This window comes from Pleurodeles waltl, chromosome 12 (genome assembly GCF_031143425.1).
Source record: "Pleurodeles waltl isolate 20211129_DDA chromosome 12, aPleWal1.hap1.20221129, whole genome shotgun sequence".
In the NCBI taxonomy this organism is placed as follows: Eukaryota; Metazoa; Chordata; class Amphibia; order Caudata; family Salamandridae; genus Pleurodeles; species Pleurodeles waltl.
Window position 1 is genome coordinate 97,245,837 of NC_090451.1, and position 15,539 is coordinate 97,261,375.

The following is a 15,539-nucleotide window of genomic DNA, read 5'->3' on the forward strand; positions in this document are numbered from 1 at the left end:
GGCTCTGTATGTGCTATTTCAAAGTAAGGAATAGCATGCACAGAGTCCAAGGGTTCCCCTTAGAGGTAAAATAGTGGTAAAAAGAGATAATACTAATGCTCTATTTTGTGGTAGTGTGGTCGAGCAGTAGGCTTATCCAAGGAGTAGTGTTAAGCATTTGTTGTACATACACATAGACAATAAATGAGGTACACACACTCAGAGACAAATCCAGCCAATATGTTTTTGTATAGAAAAATATCTTTTCTTAGTTTATTTTAAGAACCACAGGTTCAAATTCTACATGTAATATCTTATTCGAAAGGTATTGCAGGTAAGTACTTTAGGAACTTCAAATCATCAAAATTGCATGTATACTTTTCAAGTTGTTCACAAATAGCTGTTTTAAAAGTGGACACTTAGTGCAATTTTCACAGTTCCTAGGGGAGGTAAGTATTTGTTAGGTTAACCAGGTAAGTAAGACACTTACAGGGCTTAGTTCTTGGTCCAAGGTAGCCCACCGTTGGGGGTTCAGAGCAACCCCAAAGTCACCACACCAGCAGCTCAGGGCCGGTCAGGTGCAGAGTTCAAAGTGGTGCCCAAAACACATAGGCTAGAATGGAGAGAAGGGGGTGCCCCGGTTCCGGTCTGCTTGCAGGTAAGTACCCGCGTCTTCGGAGGGCAGACCAGGGGGGTTTTGTAGGGCACCGGGGGGGACACAAGTCCACACAGAAATTTCACCCTCAGCGGCGCGGGGGCGGCCGGGTGCAGTGTAGAAACAAGCGTCGGGTTCGCAATGTTAGTCTATGAGAGATCTCGGGATCTCTTCAGCGCTGCAGGCAGGCAAGGGGGGGGTTCCTCGGGGAAACCTCCACTTGGGCAAGGGAGAGGGACTCCTGGGGGTCACTTCTCCAGTGAAAGTCCGGTCCTTCAGGTCCTGGGGGCTGCGGGTGCAGGGTCTCTCCCAGGCGTCGGGACTTTAGGTTCAAAGAGTCGCGGTCAGGGGAAGCCTCGGGATTCCCTCTGCAGGCGGCGCTGTGGGGGCTCAGGGGGGACAGGTTTTGGTACTCACAGTATCAGAGTAGTCCTGGGGTCCCTCCTGAGGTGTTGGATCGCCACCAGCCGAGTCGGGGTCGCCGGGTGCAGTGTTGCAAGTCTCACGCTTCTTGCGGGGAGCTTGCAGGGTTCTTTAAAGCTGCTGGAAACAAAGTTGCAGCTTTTCTTGGAGCAGGTCCGCTGTCCTCGGGAGTTTCTTGTCTTTTCGAAGCAGGGGCAGTCCTCAGAGGATGTCGAGGTCGCTGGTCCCTTTGGAAGGCGTCGCTGGAGCAGGATCTTTGGAAGGCAGGAGACAAGCCGGTGAGTTTCTGGAGCCAAGGCAGTTGTCGTCTTCTGGTCTTCCGCTGCAGGGGTTTTCAGCTGGGCAGTCCTTCTTCTTGTAGTTGCAGGAATCAGATTTTCTAGGGTTCAGGGTAGCCCTTAAATACTAAATTTAAGGGCGTGTTTAGGTCTGGGGGGTTAGTAGCCAATGGCTACTAGCCCTGAGGGTGGGTACACCCCCTTTGTGCCTCCTCCCAAGGGGAGGGGGTCACAATCCTAACCCTATTGGGGGAATCCTCCATCTGCAAGATGGAGGATTTCTAAAAGTCAGAGTCACCTCAGCTCAGGACACCTTAGGGGCTGTCCTGACTGGCCAGTGACTCCTCCTTGTTTTTCTCATTATTTTCTCCGGCCTTGCCGCCAAAAGTGGGGCCTGTCCGGAGGGGGCGGGCAACTCCACTAGCTGGAGTGTCCTGCTGGGTTGGCACAAAGGAGGTGAGCCTTTGAGGCTCACCGCCAGGTGTGACAATTCCTGCCTGGGGGAGGTGTTAGCATCTCCACCCAGTGCAGGCTTTGTTACTGGCCTCAGAGTGACAAAGGCACTCTCCCCATGGGGCCAGCAACATGTCTCGGTTTGTGGCAGGCTGCTAAAACTAGTCAGCCTACACAGATAGTCGGTTAAGTTTCAGGGGGCACCTCTAAGGTGCCCTCTGGGGTGTATTTTACAATAAAATGTACACTGGCATCAGTGTGCATTTATTGTGCTGAGAAGTTTGATACCAAACTTCCCAGTTTTCAGTGTAGCCATTATGGTGCTGTGGAGTTCGTGTTTGACAAACTCCCAGACCATATACTCTTATGGCTACCCTGCACTTACAATGTCTAAGGTTTTGTTTAGACACTGTAGGGGTACCATGCTCATGCACTGGTACCCTCACCTATGGTATAGTGCACCCTGCCTTAGGGCTGTAAGGCCTGCTAGAGGGGTGTCTTACCTATACTGCATAGGCAGTGAGAGGCTGGCATGGCACCCTGAGGGGAGTGCCATGTCGACTTACTCGTTTTGTCCTCACTAGCACACACAAGCTGGCAAGCAGGGTGTCTGTGCTGAGTGAGAGGTCTCCAGGGTGGCATACGACATGCTGCAGCCCTTAGAGACCTTCCTTGGCATCAGGGCCCTTGGTACTAGAAGTACCAGTTACAAGGGACTTATCTGGATGCCAGGGTCTGCCAATTGTGGATACAAAAGTACAGGTTAGGGAAAGAACACTGGTGCTGGGGCCTGGTTAGCAGGCCTCAGCACACTTTCAATTGTAAACATAGCATCAGCAAAGGCAAAAAGTCAGGGGGCAACCATGCCAAGGAGGCATTTCCTTACACAACCCCCCCCCAAACGAAAGAGGATGAGACTAACCTTTCCCAAGAGAGTCTTCATTTTCTAAGTGGAAGAACCTGGAAAGGCCATCTGCATTGGCATGGGCAGTCCCAGGTCTGTGTTCCACTATAAAGTCCATTCCCTGTAGGGAGATGGACCACCTCAACAGTTTAGGATTTTCACCTTTCATTTGCATCAGCCATTTGAGAGGTCTGTGGTCAGTTTGAACTAGGAAGTGAGTCCCAAAGACGTATGGTCTCAGCTTCTTCAGGGACCAAACCACAGCAAAGGCCTCCCTCTCAATGGCACTCCAACGCTGCTCCCTGGGGAGTAACCTCCTGCTAATGAAAGCAACAGGCTGGTCAAGGCCATCATCATTTGTTTGGGACAAAACTGCCCCTATCCCATGTTCAGAGGCATCAGTCTGCACAATGAACTGCTTAGAATAATCTGGAGCTTTTAGAACTGGTGCTGAGCACATTGCCTGTTTCAGGGTGTCAAAGGCCTGTTGGCATTCCACAGTCCAGTTTACTTTCTTGGGCATTTTCTTGGAGGTGAGTTCAGTGAGGGCTGTCACAATGGATCCATATCCCTTCACAAACCTCCTGTAATACCCAGTCAAGCCAAGGAATGCCCTGACTTGAGTCTGGGTTTTTGGAGCTACCCAGTACAGAATAGTCTGGATCTTGGGTTGGAGTGGCTGAACTTGGCCTCCACCTACAAGGTGTCCCAAGTAAACCACAGTTCCCTGCCCTATCTGGCATTTGGATGCCTTGATAGAGAGGCCTGCAGATTGCAGAGCCTTCAAAACCTTCTTCAGGTGGACCAGGTGATCCTGCCAGGTGGAGCTAAAGACAGCAATATCATCAAGATAAGCTGTGCTAAAGGACTCCAAGCCAGCAAGGACTTGATTCACCAACCTTTGGAAGGTGGCAGGGGCATTCTTTAAACCAAAGGGCATAACAGTAAACTGATAATGCCCATCAGGTGTGGAGAATGCTGTTTTCTCTTTTGCTCCAGGTGCCATTTTTATTTGCCAGTACCCTGCTGTCAAGTCAAAGGTACTTAAGAATTTGGCAGCACCTAATTTATCTATGAGCTCATCAGCTCTTGGAATTGGATGAGCATCTGTCTTGGTGACAGAATTGAGCCCTCTGTAGTCCACACAAAACCTCATCTCTTTCTTTCCATCTTTGGTGTGAGGTTTGGGGACTAAGACCACTGGGCTAGCCCAGGGGCTGTCAGAGCGCTCAATTACTCCCAATTCCAGCATCTTGTGGACTTCCACCTTGATGCTTTCTTTAACATGGTCAGATTGTCTAAAGATTTTGTTCTTGACAGGCATGCTGTCTCCTGTGTCCACATCATGGGTACACAGGTGTGTCTGACCAGGGGTTAAGGAGAAGAGTTCAGGAAACTGTTGTAGGACTCTCCTACAATCAGCTTGCTGTTGGCCAGAGAGGGTGTCTGAGTAGATCACTCCATCTACTGTACCATCTTTGGGGTCTGATGACAGAAGATCAGGGAGAGGTTCACTCTCTGCCTCCTGATCCTCATCTGTTACCATCAACAGATTGACATCAGCCCTGTCGTGGAAGAGCTTAAGGCGGTTTACATGGATCACCCTCTTGGGGCTCCTGCTTGTGCCCAGGTCCACCAAGTAGGTGACCTGACTCTTCCTCTCTAGTACTGGGTAAGGGCCACTCCATTTGTCCTGGAGTGCCCTGGGAGCCACAGGCTCCAGAACCCAGACTTTCTGCCCTGGTTGGAACTCAACCAGTGCAGCCTTTTGGTCATACCAAAACTTCTGGAGCTGTTGGCTGGCCTCAAGGTTTTTGGTTGCCTTTTCCATGTACTCTGCCATTCTAGAACGAAGGCCAAGTACATAGTCCACTATGTCCTGTTTAGGCTCATGGAGAGGTCTCTCCCAGCCTTCTTTAACAAGGGCAAGTGGTCCCCTTACAGGATGACCAAACAGAAGTTCAAAGGGTGAGAATCCTACTCCCTTCTGTGGCACCTCTCTGTAAGCGAAAAGCAGGCATGGTAAGAGGACATCCCATCTCCTTTTGAGTTTTTCTGGGAGCCCCATGATCATGCCTTTTAATGTCTTGTTGAATCTCTCAACCAAGCCATTAGTTTGTGGATGGTATGGTGTAGTGAATTTATAAGTCACTCCACACTCATTCCACATGTGCTTTAGGTATGCTGACATGAAGTTGGTACCTCTGTCAGACACCACCTCCTTAGGGAAACCCACTCTGGTAAAGATACCAATGAGGGCCTTGGCTACTGCAGGGGCAGTAGTCGACCTAAGGGGAATAGCTTCAGGATACCTGGTAGCATGATCCACTACTACCAGGATATACATATTTCCTGAGGCTGTGGGAGGTTCTAGTGGACCAACTATGTCCACACCCACTCTTTCAAAGGGAACCCCCACCACTGGAAGTGGAATGAGGGGGGCCTTTGGATGCCCACCTGTCTTACCACTGGCTTGACAGGTGGGGCAGGAGAGGCAAAACTCCTTAACCATGTTGGACATATTGGGCCAGTAGAAGTGGTTGACTAACCTCTCCCACGTCTTGGTTTGTCCCAAATGTCCAGCAAGGGGAATGTCATGGGCCAATGTTAGGATGAACTCTCTGAACAGCTGAGGCACTACCACTCTCCTAGTGGCACCAGGTTTGGGGTCTCTGGCCTCAGTGTACAGGAGTCCATCTTCCCAATAGACCCTATGTGTTCCATTTTTCTTGCCCTTGGACTCTTCAGCAGCTTGCTGCCTAAGGCCTTCAAGAGAGGGACAGGTTTCTTGTCCCTTACACAGCTCCTCCCTTGAGGGTCCCCCTGGGCCTAAGAGCTCAACCTGATAAGGTTCAAGCTCCAAAGGCTCAGTTCCCTCAGAGGGCAGAACTTCTTCCTGAGAAGAGAGGTTCCCTTTCTTTTGCTGTGTTGCAGTTGGTTTCCCAACTGACTTTCCTGTTCTCTTGGTAGGCTGGGCCATTTTTCCAGACTCCAGCTCTACTTTTTCACCCTGTGCCTTGCACTGTGCTCTTGTTTTCACACACACCAGTTCAGGGATACCCAGCATTGCTGCATGGGTTTTTAGTTCTACCTCAGCCCATGCTGAGGACTCCAGGTCATTTCCAAGCAGACAGTCCACTGGGATATTTGAGGAGACCACCACCTGTTTCAGGCCATTGACCCCCCCCCATTCTAAAGTAACCATTGCCATGGGATGTACTTTTCTCTGATTGTCAGCGTTGGTGACTGTGTAAGTTTTTCCAGTCAGGTATTGGCCAGGGGAAACCAGTTTCTCTGTCACCATGGTGACACTGGCACCTGTATCCCTCAGGCCCTCTATTCTAGTCCCATTAATTAAGAGTTGCTGTCTGTATTTTTGCATGTTAGGCGGCCAGACAGCTAGTGTGGCTAAATCCACCCCACCCTCAGAAACTAGAGTAGCTTCAGTGTGGACCCTGATTTGCTCTGGGCACACTGTTGATCCCACTTGGAGACTAGCCATACCAGTGTTACCTGGATGGGAGTTTGGAGTGGAACCTTTCTTGGGACAGGCCTTGTCTCCAGTTTGGTGTCCATGCTGTTTACAGCTATGACACCAGGCCTTTTTGGGATCAAAGTTTTTACCCTTGTACCCATTGTTTTGTGAAGAGGCTCTGGGCCCACCCTCCTGTGCAGGTTTTTGGGGGCCTGTAGAAGACTCTTTACTATTTTTAGTTTTGGTTGTCTCATCACCCTTCCCCTGGGGAGTCTTTGTGACCCCTTTCTTTTGGTCACCCCCTGTTGAAGTCTTGGACACCCTTGTCTTGACCCAATGGTCCGCCTTCTTTCCCAATTCTTGGGGAGAAATTGGTCCTAGGTCTACCAGATGCTGATGCAGTTTATCATTGAAACAATTACTCAATAGGTGTTCTTTCACAAATAAATTGTACAGCCCATCATAATTACTTACACCACTGCCTTGAATCCAACCATCTAGTGTTTTCACTGAGTAGTCAACAAAGTCAACCCAGGTCTGGCTCGAGGATTTTTGAGCCCCCCTGAACCTAATCCTGTACTCCTCAGTGGAGAATCCAAAGCCCTCAATCAGGGTACCCTTCATGAGGTCATAAGATTCTGCATCTTTTCCAGAGAGTGTGAGGAGTCTATCCCTACACTTTCCAGTGAACATTTCCCAAAGGAGAGCACCCCAGTGAGATCTGTTCACTTTTCTGGTTACACAAGCCCTCTCAAAAGCTGTGAACCATTTGGTGATGTCATCACCATCTTCAAATTTTGTCACAATCCCTTTGGGGATTTTTAACATGTCAGGAGAATCTCTGACCCTATTTATATTGCTGCCACCATTGATGGGTCCTAGGCCCATCTCTTGTCTTTCCCTTTCTATGGCTAGGAGCTGTCTCTCTAAAGCCAATCTTTTGGCCATCCTGGCTAACAGGAGGTCATCTTCACTGAGAGCATCCTCAGTGATTTCAGAAATGTGGGACCCTCCTGTGAGGGACTCACTATTTCTGACTAACACAGTTGGAGACAGGACTTGAGGGGTCCTGTTCTCCCTATTTAGGACTGGAGGAGGGACATTGGCCTCCAAGTCACTAATTTCTTCCTCTGTGAGGTCATCATCAGAGGGGTTGGCTTTTTCAAACTCTGCCAACAGCTCCTGGAGCTGAATTTTGGTAGGTCTGGAGCCAATGGTTATTTTTTTGATATTACAGAGAGACCTTAGCTCCCTCATCTTAAGATGGAGGTAAGGTGTGGTGTCGAGTTCCACCACCTGCATCTCTGTATCAGACATTATTCTGCTAAGAGTTGGAATACTTTTTTAAGAATCTAAAACTGTTTCTAGAATCTAATTCAAACTTTTAACAAACTTTTAAACTCTAAAAAGACAATGCTAAACAGGGACTTAACACACAAGGCCCTAGCAGGACTTTTAAGAATTTAGAAAAATTTCAAATTGCAAAAATGAATTTCTAATGACAATTTTGGAATTTGTCGTGTGATCAGGTATTGGCTGAGTAGTCCAGCAAATGCAAAGTCTTGTACCCCACCGCTGATCCACCAATGTAGGAAGTTGGCTCTGTATGTGCTATTTCAAAGTAAGGAATAGCATGCACAGAGTCCAAGGGTTCCCCTTAGAGGTAAAATAGTGGTAAAAAGAGATAATACTAATGCTCTATTTTGTGGTAGTGTGGTCGAGCAGTAGGCTTATCCAAGGAGTAGTGTTAAGCATTTGTTGTACATACACATAGACAATAAATGAGGTACACACACTCAGAGACAAATCCAGCCAATAGGTTTTTGTATAGAAAAATATCTTTTCTTAGTTTATTTTAAGAACCACAGGTTCAAATTCTACATGTAATATCTTATTCGAAAGGTATTGCAGGTAAGTACTTTAGGAACTTCAAATCATCAAAATTGCATGTATACTTTTCAAGTTATTCACAAATAGCTGTTTTAAAAGTGGACACTTAGTGCAATTTTCACAGTTCCTAGGGGAGGTAAGTATTTGTTAGGTTAACCAGGTAAGTAAGACACTTACAGGGCTTAGTTCTTGGTCCAAGGTAGCCCACCGTTGGGGGTTCAGAGCAACCCCAAAGTCACCACACCAGCAGCTCAGGGCCGGTCAGGTGCAGAGTTCAAAGTGGTGCCCAAAACACATAGGCTAGAATGGAGAGAAGGGGGTGCCCCGGTTCCGGTCTGCTTGCAGGTAAGTACCCGCGTCTTCGGAGGGCAGACCAGGGGGGTTTTGTAGGGCACCGGGGGGGACACAAGTCCACACAGAAATTTCACCCTCAGCGGCGCGGGGGCGGCCGGGTGCAGTGTAGAAACAAGCGTCGGGTTCGCAATGTTAGTCTATGAGAGATCTCGGGATCTCTTCAGCGCTGCAGGCAGGCAAGGGGGGGTTCCTCGGGGAAACCTCCACTTGGGCAAGGGAGAGGGACTCCTGGGGGTCACTTCTCCAGTGAAAGTCCGGTCCTTCAGGTCCTGGGGGCTGCGGGTGCAGGGTCTCTCCCAGGCGTCGGGACTTTAGGTTCAAAGAGTCGCGGTCAGGGGAAGCCTCGGGATTCCCTCTGCAGGCGGCGCTGTGGGGGCTCAGGGGGGACAGGTTTTGGTACTCACAGTATCAGAGTAGTCCTGGGGTCCCTCCTGAGGTGTTGGATCGCCACCAGCCGAGTCGGGGTCGCCGGGTGCAGTGTTGCAAGTCTCACGCTTCTTGCGGGGAGCTTGCAGGGTTCTTTAAAGCTGCTGGAAACAAAGTTGCAGCTTTTCTTGGAGCAGGTCCGCTGTCCTCAGGAGTTTCTTGTCTTTTCGAAGCAGGGGCAGTCCTCAGAGGATGTCGAGGTCGCTGGTCCCTTTGGAAGGCGTCGCTGGAGCAGGATCTTTGGAAGGCAGGAGACAGGCCGGTGAGTTTCTGGAGCCAAGGCAGTTGTCGTCTTCTGGTCTTCCGCTGCAGGGGTTTTCAGCTGGGCAGTCCTTCTTCTTGTAGTTGCAGGAATCTGATTTTCTAGGGTTCAGGGTAGCCCTTAAATACTAAATTTAAGGGCGTGTTTAGGTCTGGGGGGTTAGTAGCCAATGGCTACTAGCCCTGAGGGTGGGTACACCCCCTTTGTGCCTCCTCCCAAGGGGAGGGGGTCACAATCCTAACCCTATTGGGGGAATCCTCCATCTGCAAGATGGAGGATTTCTAAAAGTCAGAGTCACCTCAGCTCAGGACACCTTAGGGGCTGTCCTGACTGGCCAGTGACTCCTCCTTGTTTTTCTCATTATTTTCTCCGGCCTTGCCGCCAAAAGTGGGGCCTGTCCGGAGGGGGCGGGCAACTCCACTAGCTGGAGTGTCCTGCTGGGTTGGCACAAAGGAGGTGAGCCTTTGAGGCTCACCGCCAGGTGTGACAATTCCTGCCTGGGGGAGGTGTTAGCATCTCCACCCAGTGCAGGCTTTGTTACTGGCCTCAGAGTGACAAAGGCACTCTCCCCATGGGGCCAGCAACATGTCTCGGTTTGTGGCAGGCTGCTAAAACTAGTCAGCCTACACAGATAGTCGGTTAAGTTTCAGGGGGCACCTCTAAGGTGCCCTCTGGGGTGTATTTTACAATAAAATGTACACTGGCATCAGTGTGCATTTATTGTGCTGAGAAGTTTGATACCAAACTTCCCAGTTTTCAGTGTAGCCATTATGGTGCTGTGGAGTTCGTGTTTGACAAACTCCCAGACCATATACTCTTATGGCTACCCTGCACTTACAATGTCTAAGGTTTTGTTTAGACACTGTAGGGGTACCATGCTCATGCACTGGTACCCTCACCTATGGTATAGTGCACCCTGCCTTAGGGCTGTAAGGCCTGCTAGAGGGGTGTCTTACCTATACTGCATAGGCAGTGAGAGGCTGGCATGGCACCCTGAGGGGAGTGCCATATCGACTTACTCGTTTTGTCCTCACTAGCACACACAAGCTGGCAAGCAGGGTGTCTGTGCTGAGTGAGAGGTCTCCAGGGTGGCATACGACATGCTGCAGCCCTTAGAGACCTTCCTTGGCATCAGGGCCCTTGGTACTAGAAGTACCAGTTACAAGGGACTTATCTGGATGCCAGGGTCTGCCAATTGTGGATACAAAAGTACAGGTTAGGGAAAGAACACTGGTGCTGGGGCCTGGTTAGCAGGCCTCAGCACACTTTCAATTGTAAACATAGCATCAGCAAAGGCAAAAAGTCAGGGGGCAACCATGCCAAGGAGGCATTTCCTTACAGCTGCGTCCTGAACCTTCCTGGAGGCTGGCAGGCAATTCAAGGATCCAAACTCTAGGTCTGCAGCAGTCCGAAATCAGATGCAAGTTTTGGGATGTGATTCAAGATCTGTTATTTGCTTCTTGGACAGCAGGAATGGCTCAAGGTTGCAGTGGATCGGTGTCTTGATTGAGAGATCCCACAGGTTTGTGAACCAAATCTGCCTGACAACCAGACTGATTGTGCAAGACTTTTTCTTCATTATCCGCAGTACCTTGGGATATATGGTGGGAAGAGTTATTGATCGAATTTGCAAGCCTCGGAAGGAAAATGTCACTTACCCAGTGTACATCTGTTCGTGGCATGAGACGCTGAAGATTCACATGCTGTGCATATCCCGCCATCTAGTGTTGGGCTCGGAGTGTTACAAGTTGTTTTTCTTCGAAGAAGTCTTTTCGAGTCACGAGATCGAGGGACTCCTCCCCTTTCGGCTCCATTGCGCATGGGCGTCGACTCCATCTTAGATTGTTTTCCCCGCAGAGGGTGAGGTAGGAGTTGTGTATATAATAATAGTGCCCATTCAATGGAGTAAGTATGTATGTACATAATGTGACTAAAAGTGATATATTTTCATATTTACTAATGTACAATTTTATTTTTATCAACTTATAACGGCTAAGGGCTCCCGGGGAGGTGGGAGGGCGCATGTGAATCTGCAGCGTCTCATGCCACGAACAGATGTACACTGGGTAAGTGACATTTTCAATTCGATGGCATGTGTAGCTGCAGATACACATGCTGTGCATAGACTAGTAAGCAGTTATCTCCCCAAAAGCGGTGGTTTAGCCTGTAGGAGTTGAAGTTGTTTGAAATAATGTTCTTAATACTGCTTGTCCTACTGTGGCTTGTTGTGTTGTTAACACATCCACGCAGTAATGTTTAGTGAATGTATGAGGCGTAGACCATGTGGCTGCCTTACAGATTTCTGTCATTGGTATATTTCCTAGAAAGGCCATGGTGGCGCCTTTCTTTCTAGTGGAGTGTGCCTTTGGTGTAATAGGCACTTCTCTCTTTGCTTTTATATAACAGGTTGGAATACACTTAACTATCCATCTGGCAATGCCTTGTTTGGATATTGGATTCCCTGCATGAGGTTTTTGGAAAGCTACAAACAATTGTTTTGTTTTGCGAATTTGTTTGGTTCTATCAATGTAATACATTAGCGCTCTTTTTATGTCTAATGTATGTAATGCTCTTTCAGCTACAGTCTGGTTCTGGAAAGAACACTGGGAGTTCCACTGTTTGATTTAAGTGGAACGGTGATATGACTTTTGGCAAAAACTTTGGATTTGTGCGTAGAACCACTTTATGTTTGTGTATTTGTATAAAGGGTTCTTGTATGGTAAAGGCTTGTATTTCACTTACTCTTCTGAGAGATGTGATAGCTATTAGGAAGGCTACTTTCCAGGTTAAGTATTGTATCTCACAAGAGTGCATGGGTTCAAATGGTGGGCCCATGAGTCGTGTTAATACAATATTGAGGTTCCACGAAGGAACTGGTGGTGTTCTTGGTGGAATGATCCTTTTTAGACCCTCCATAAATGCTTTTATGACTGGGATTCTGAATAGTGAAGTTGAATGTGTAATTTGCAGATAGGCAGAAATTGCTGTGAGATGCATTTTAATGGATGAAAAAGCTAACTTAGACTTTTGTAAGTGTAGTAAGTAGCTTACAATGTTTTTCGCGGATGCGTGTAATGGTTGAATTTGATTAGTATGACAGTAATAAACAATTATTTTCCATTTATTTGCGTAGCAATGTCTTGTAGTAGGTTTTCTAGCCTGTTTGATGACCTCCATACATTCTTGTGTAAGGTCTAGATGTCCGAACTCTAAGACTTCAGGAGCCAGATTGCTAGATTGAGCGATGCTGGATTCGGGTGTCTGATCTGTTGTTTGTGTTGAGTTAACAGATCTGGTCTGTTTGGTAGTTTGATATGAGGCACTACTGACAGGTCTAGTAGTGTTGTGTACCAAGGTTGTCGTGCCCAAGTTGGTGCTATTAGTATTAGTTTGAATTTGTTTTGACTCAATTTGTTTACGACATATGGAAGGAGTGGGAGAGGGGGAAAAGCGTAAGCAAATATCCCTGACCAGCTCATCCATAACGCATTGCCCTTGGAGTGAGGCTGTGGGTACCTGGATGCGAAGTTTTGGCATTTTGCGTTTTCTTTTGTTGCGAATAGGTCTATTTGCGGTGTTCCCCAGGTTTGGAAGTAGGTTTGTAGTATCTGGGGATGAATTTCCCATTCGTGGACCTGTTGGTATGTATTGCGCTATTAGGCGAATGAGATTGTGAATCGCCCAATGCCAAATCTTTTGTGCTAAGAGACACAACTGTGTTGAGTGTGTCCCTCCCTGTTTGTTTAGGTAATACATTGTTGTCATGTTGTCTGTTTTGACAAGAATGTGTTTGTGGGCTATTAGTGGTTGAAATGCTTTCAACTCTAGAAACACTGCTAGTAGTTCTAACTGATTTATGTGAAGTTGTTTCTGCTGAGTGTCCCATTGTCCCTGGATGCTGTGTTGGTTGAGGTATGCTCCCCACCCTACCATGGAAGCATCTGTTGTGATCACGTATTGAGGCACTGGGTCTTGGAAAGACCACCCTTGGTTTAAATTTATAGGATTCCACCATTGAAGCGAGGTGTATGTTTGGTGGTCTATCAACACTAGATCTTGAAGTTGACCCTGTGCTTGTGACCATTGTGTTGCTAGGCACTGTTGTAAGGGCTGCATGTGTAATCTTGCGGTTGGAACAATGGCTATGCATGAGGACATCATGCCTAGTAGTTTCATCACTAATTTTACCTGAAACCTTTGGTTTGGGTGCATGCATTTTATTACATCTTGGAATGCTTGTACCCTTTGTGGACTTGGAGTGGCAATCCCTTTGTTTGTGTTGATTGTTGCTCCTAAGTATTGTTGTATTTGACACGGCTGTAAGTGTTATTTTTGGTAGTTTAGTGAGAACCCTAGTTTGTGAAGGGTTTCTATGACGTATTTTGTGTGTTGAAGACACTGTTCCTGCGTGTTGGTTTTGATTAACCAATCGTCTAGATACAGGAATACGTGTATGTGCTTTCTTCTGATATGGGCTGCTACTACTGCAAGGCATTTTGTAAATACCCTTGGTGCTGTTGTTATCCCGAATGGTAACACTTTGAATTGGTAATGTACCCCTTGGATTACAAACCTTAAGTATTTTCTGTGTGAAGGATGTATGGGTATATGGAAGTACGCATCCTTGAGATCTAATGTTGACATGTAGTCTTGTTGTTTGAGCAAGGGGATTACGTCTTGAAGTGTCACCATGTGAAAGTGATCTGATTTGATGTAAAGATTTAGTGTTCTGAGATCTAAGATGGGTCTCAGAGTTTTGTCCTCTTTGGGTATTAGAAAATACAGGGAATAAACACCTGTTCCTTTTTGATGATTGGGTACCAGTTCTATTGCGTCTTTTTGCAACAACGCTTGGACTTCTAGTTGTAATAGATCCAAGTGCTGTTTGGACAAATTGTGTGTTCTTGGAGGCACATTTGGTGGTAATTGTAGGAATTCTATGCAATAACCATGTTGTATAATGGCTAGGACCCACAAGTCTGTTGTTATTTCTTCCCAGTTTTGGTAAAAATCTGTGAGTCTCCCCCCCACTGGTGTTATGTGTTGGGGATTTGTGACACTGAAGTCACTGTTTATTTTGAGGGGTCTTTGGGCTTTGGAACTCTCCTCTAGTTTTAGGGAACTGTCCACCTCTGTATTGTCCCCGAAAACCTCCTCTCTGATACTGGCCCTGGTATGTGGGTCTGGATTGTGAGGTTGAGGGTTCTGTGCTTGGGCCCGAAACCCCCCTCTAAATTGTGTCTTCCTAAATGTGCCTCTGCTCTGTGGGGAGTAGAGCGCGCCCATGGCCTTGGCCGTATCTGTGTCTTTTTTCAGCTTCTCTATAGCTGTGTCCACCTCCGTCCCAAAGAACTGCTGTCCATTAAAAGGCATATTAAGCACAGCCTGTTGGATTTCGGGCTTAAATCCGGAGGTGCGTCGCCATGCGTGTCTCCGAATGGTGACTGCTGTATTCACAGTTCTTGCGGCTGTGTCCGCTGCATCCATTGCTGATCGTATCTGGTTGTTCGAGATACTTTGGCCCTCTTCGACCACTTGTTGTGCACGCTTTTGGAACTCTTTGGGCAGATGTTCTATAAAGTGCTGCATTTCATCCCAATGAGCCCTGTCATATCTTGACAATAAAGCCTGGGAATTGGCAATGCGCCATTGATTGGCCGCTTGTGCTGCAACTCTTTTCCCCGCTGTATCAAACTTTCGACTTTCTTTGTTGGGTGGTGGTGCATCTCCTGAGGTGTGTGAATTAGCCCTTTTACGTGCTGCGCCTACTACTACTGAGTCAGGTGTCAGTTGTTGTGTGATGTATACAGGGTCTGCAGGGGGAGGCTTGTACTTTTTCTCCACCCTAGGTGTGATGGCTCTGCCTTTGACAGGTTCTTGAAATACTTGTTTTGCGTGTTTCAACATCCCTGGTAGCATCGGGAGATTTTGGTAGTGACTGTATGTCGACGACAAAGTATTAAATAAAAAGTCATCCTCAATGGGTTCTGCGTGCAGTGCCACATTGTGAAAAACCGCTGCTCTGGACACCACTTGCATGTAGGCAGTACTGTCTTCAGGTGGTGATGGTCTCGCTGGGTAGCAGTCTGGACTATTATCTGATACTGGCGCATCATATAGATCCCATGCATCTGGGTCATCCTGGCTGATCCCTGTGTGCGTTGGTGATTGCATCATAGGGGGGGTTGCAATTGGTGACAGTTGCGGTGAGTGGTGTTGTCATGGTTGTGGCGAAGAGTGAGGTGGTTACTGCTTTTGCCACTTTTGCTTGTGGTTGTCTTTCTTTGTCTTGGAAAGCAAGTTTCCTTTTCATCCTTATAGGAGGGAGAGTTCTTATTTTCCCTGTTTCCTTTTGAATATGGAGCCTTCTTTGTGTATAATCTCGCTCCCCTGCTTCTAGCTCTTGTCCAAATTTGTGGCCTTGTAGTTGTTCCGAAGCT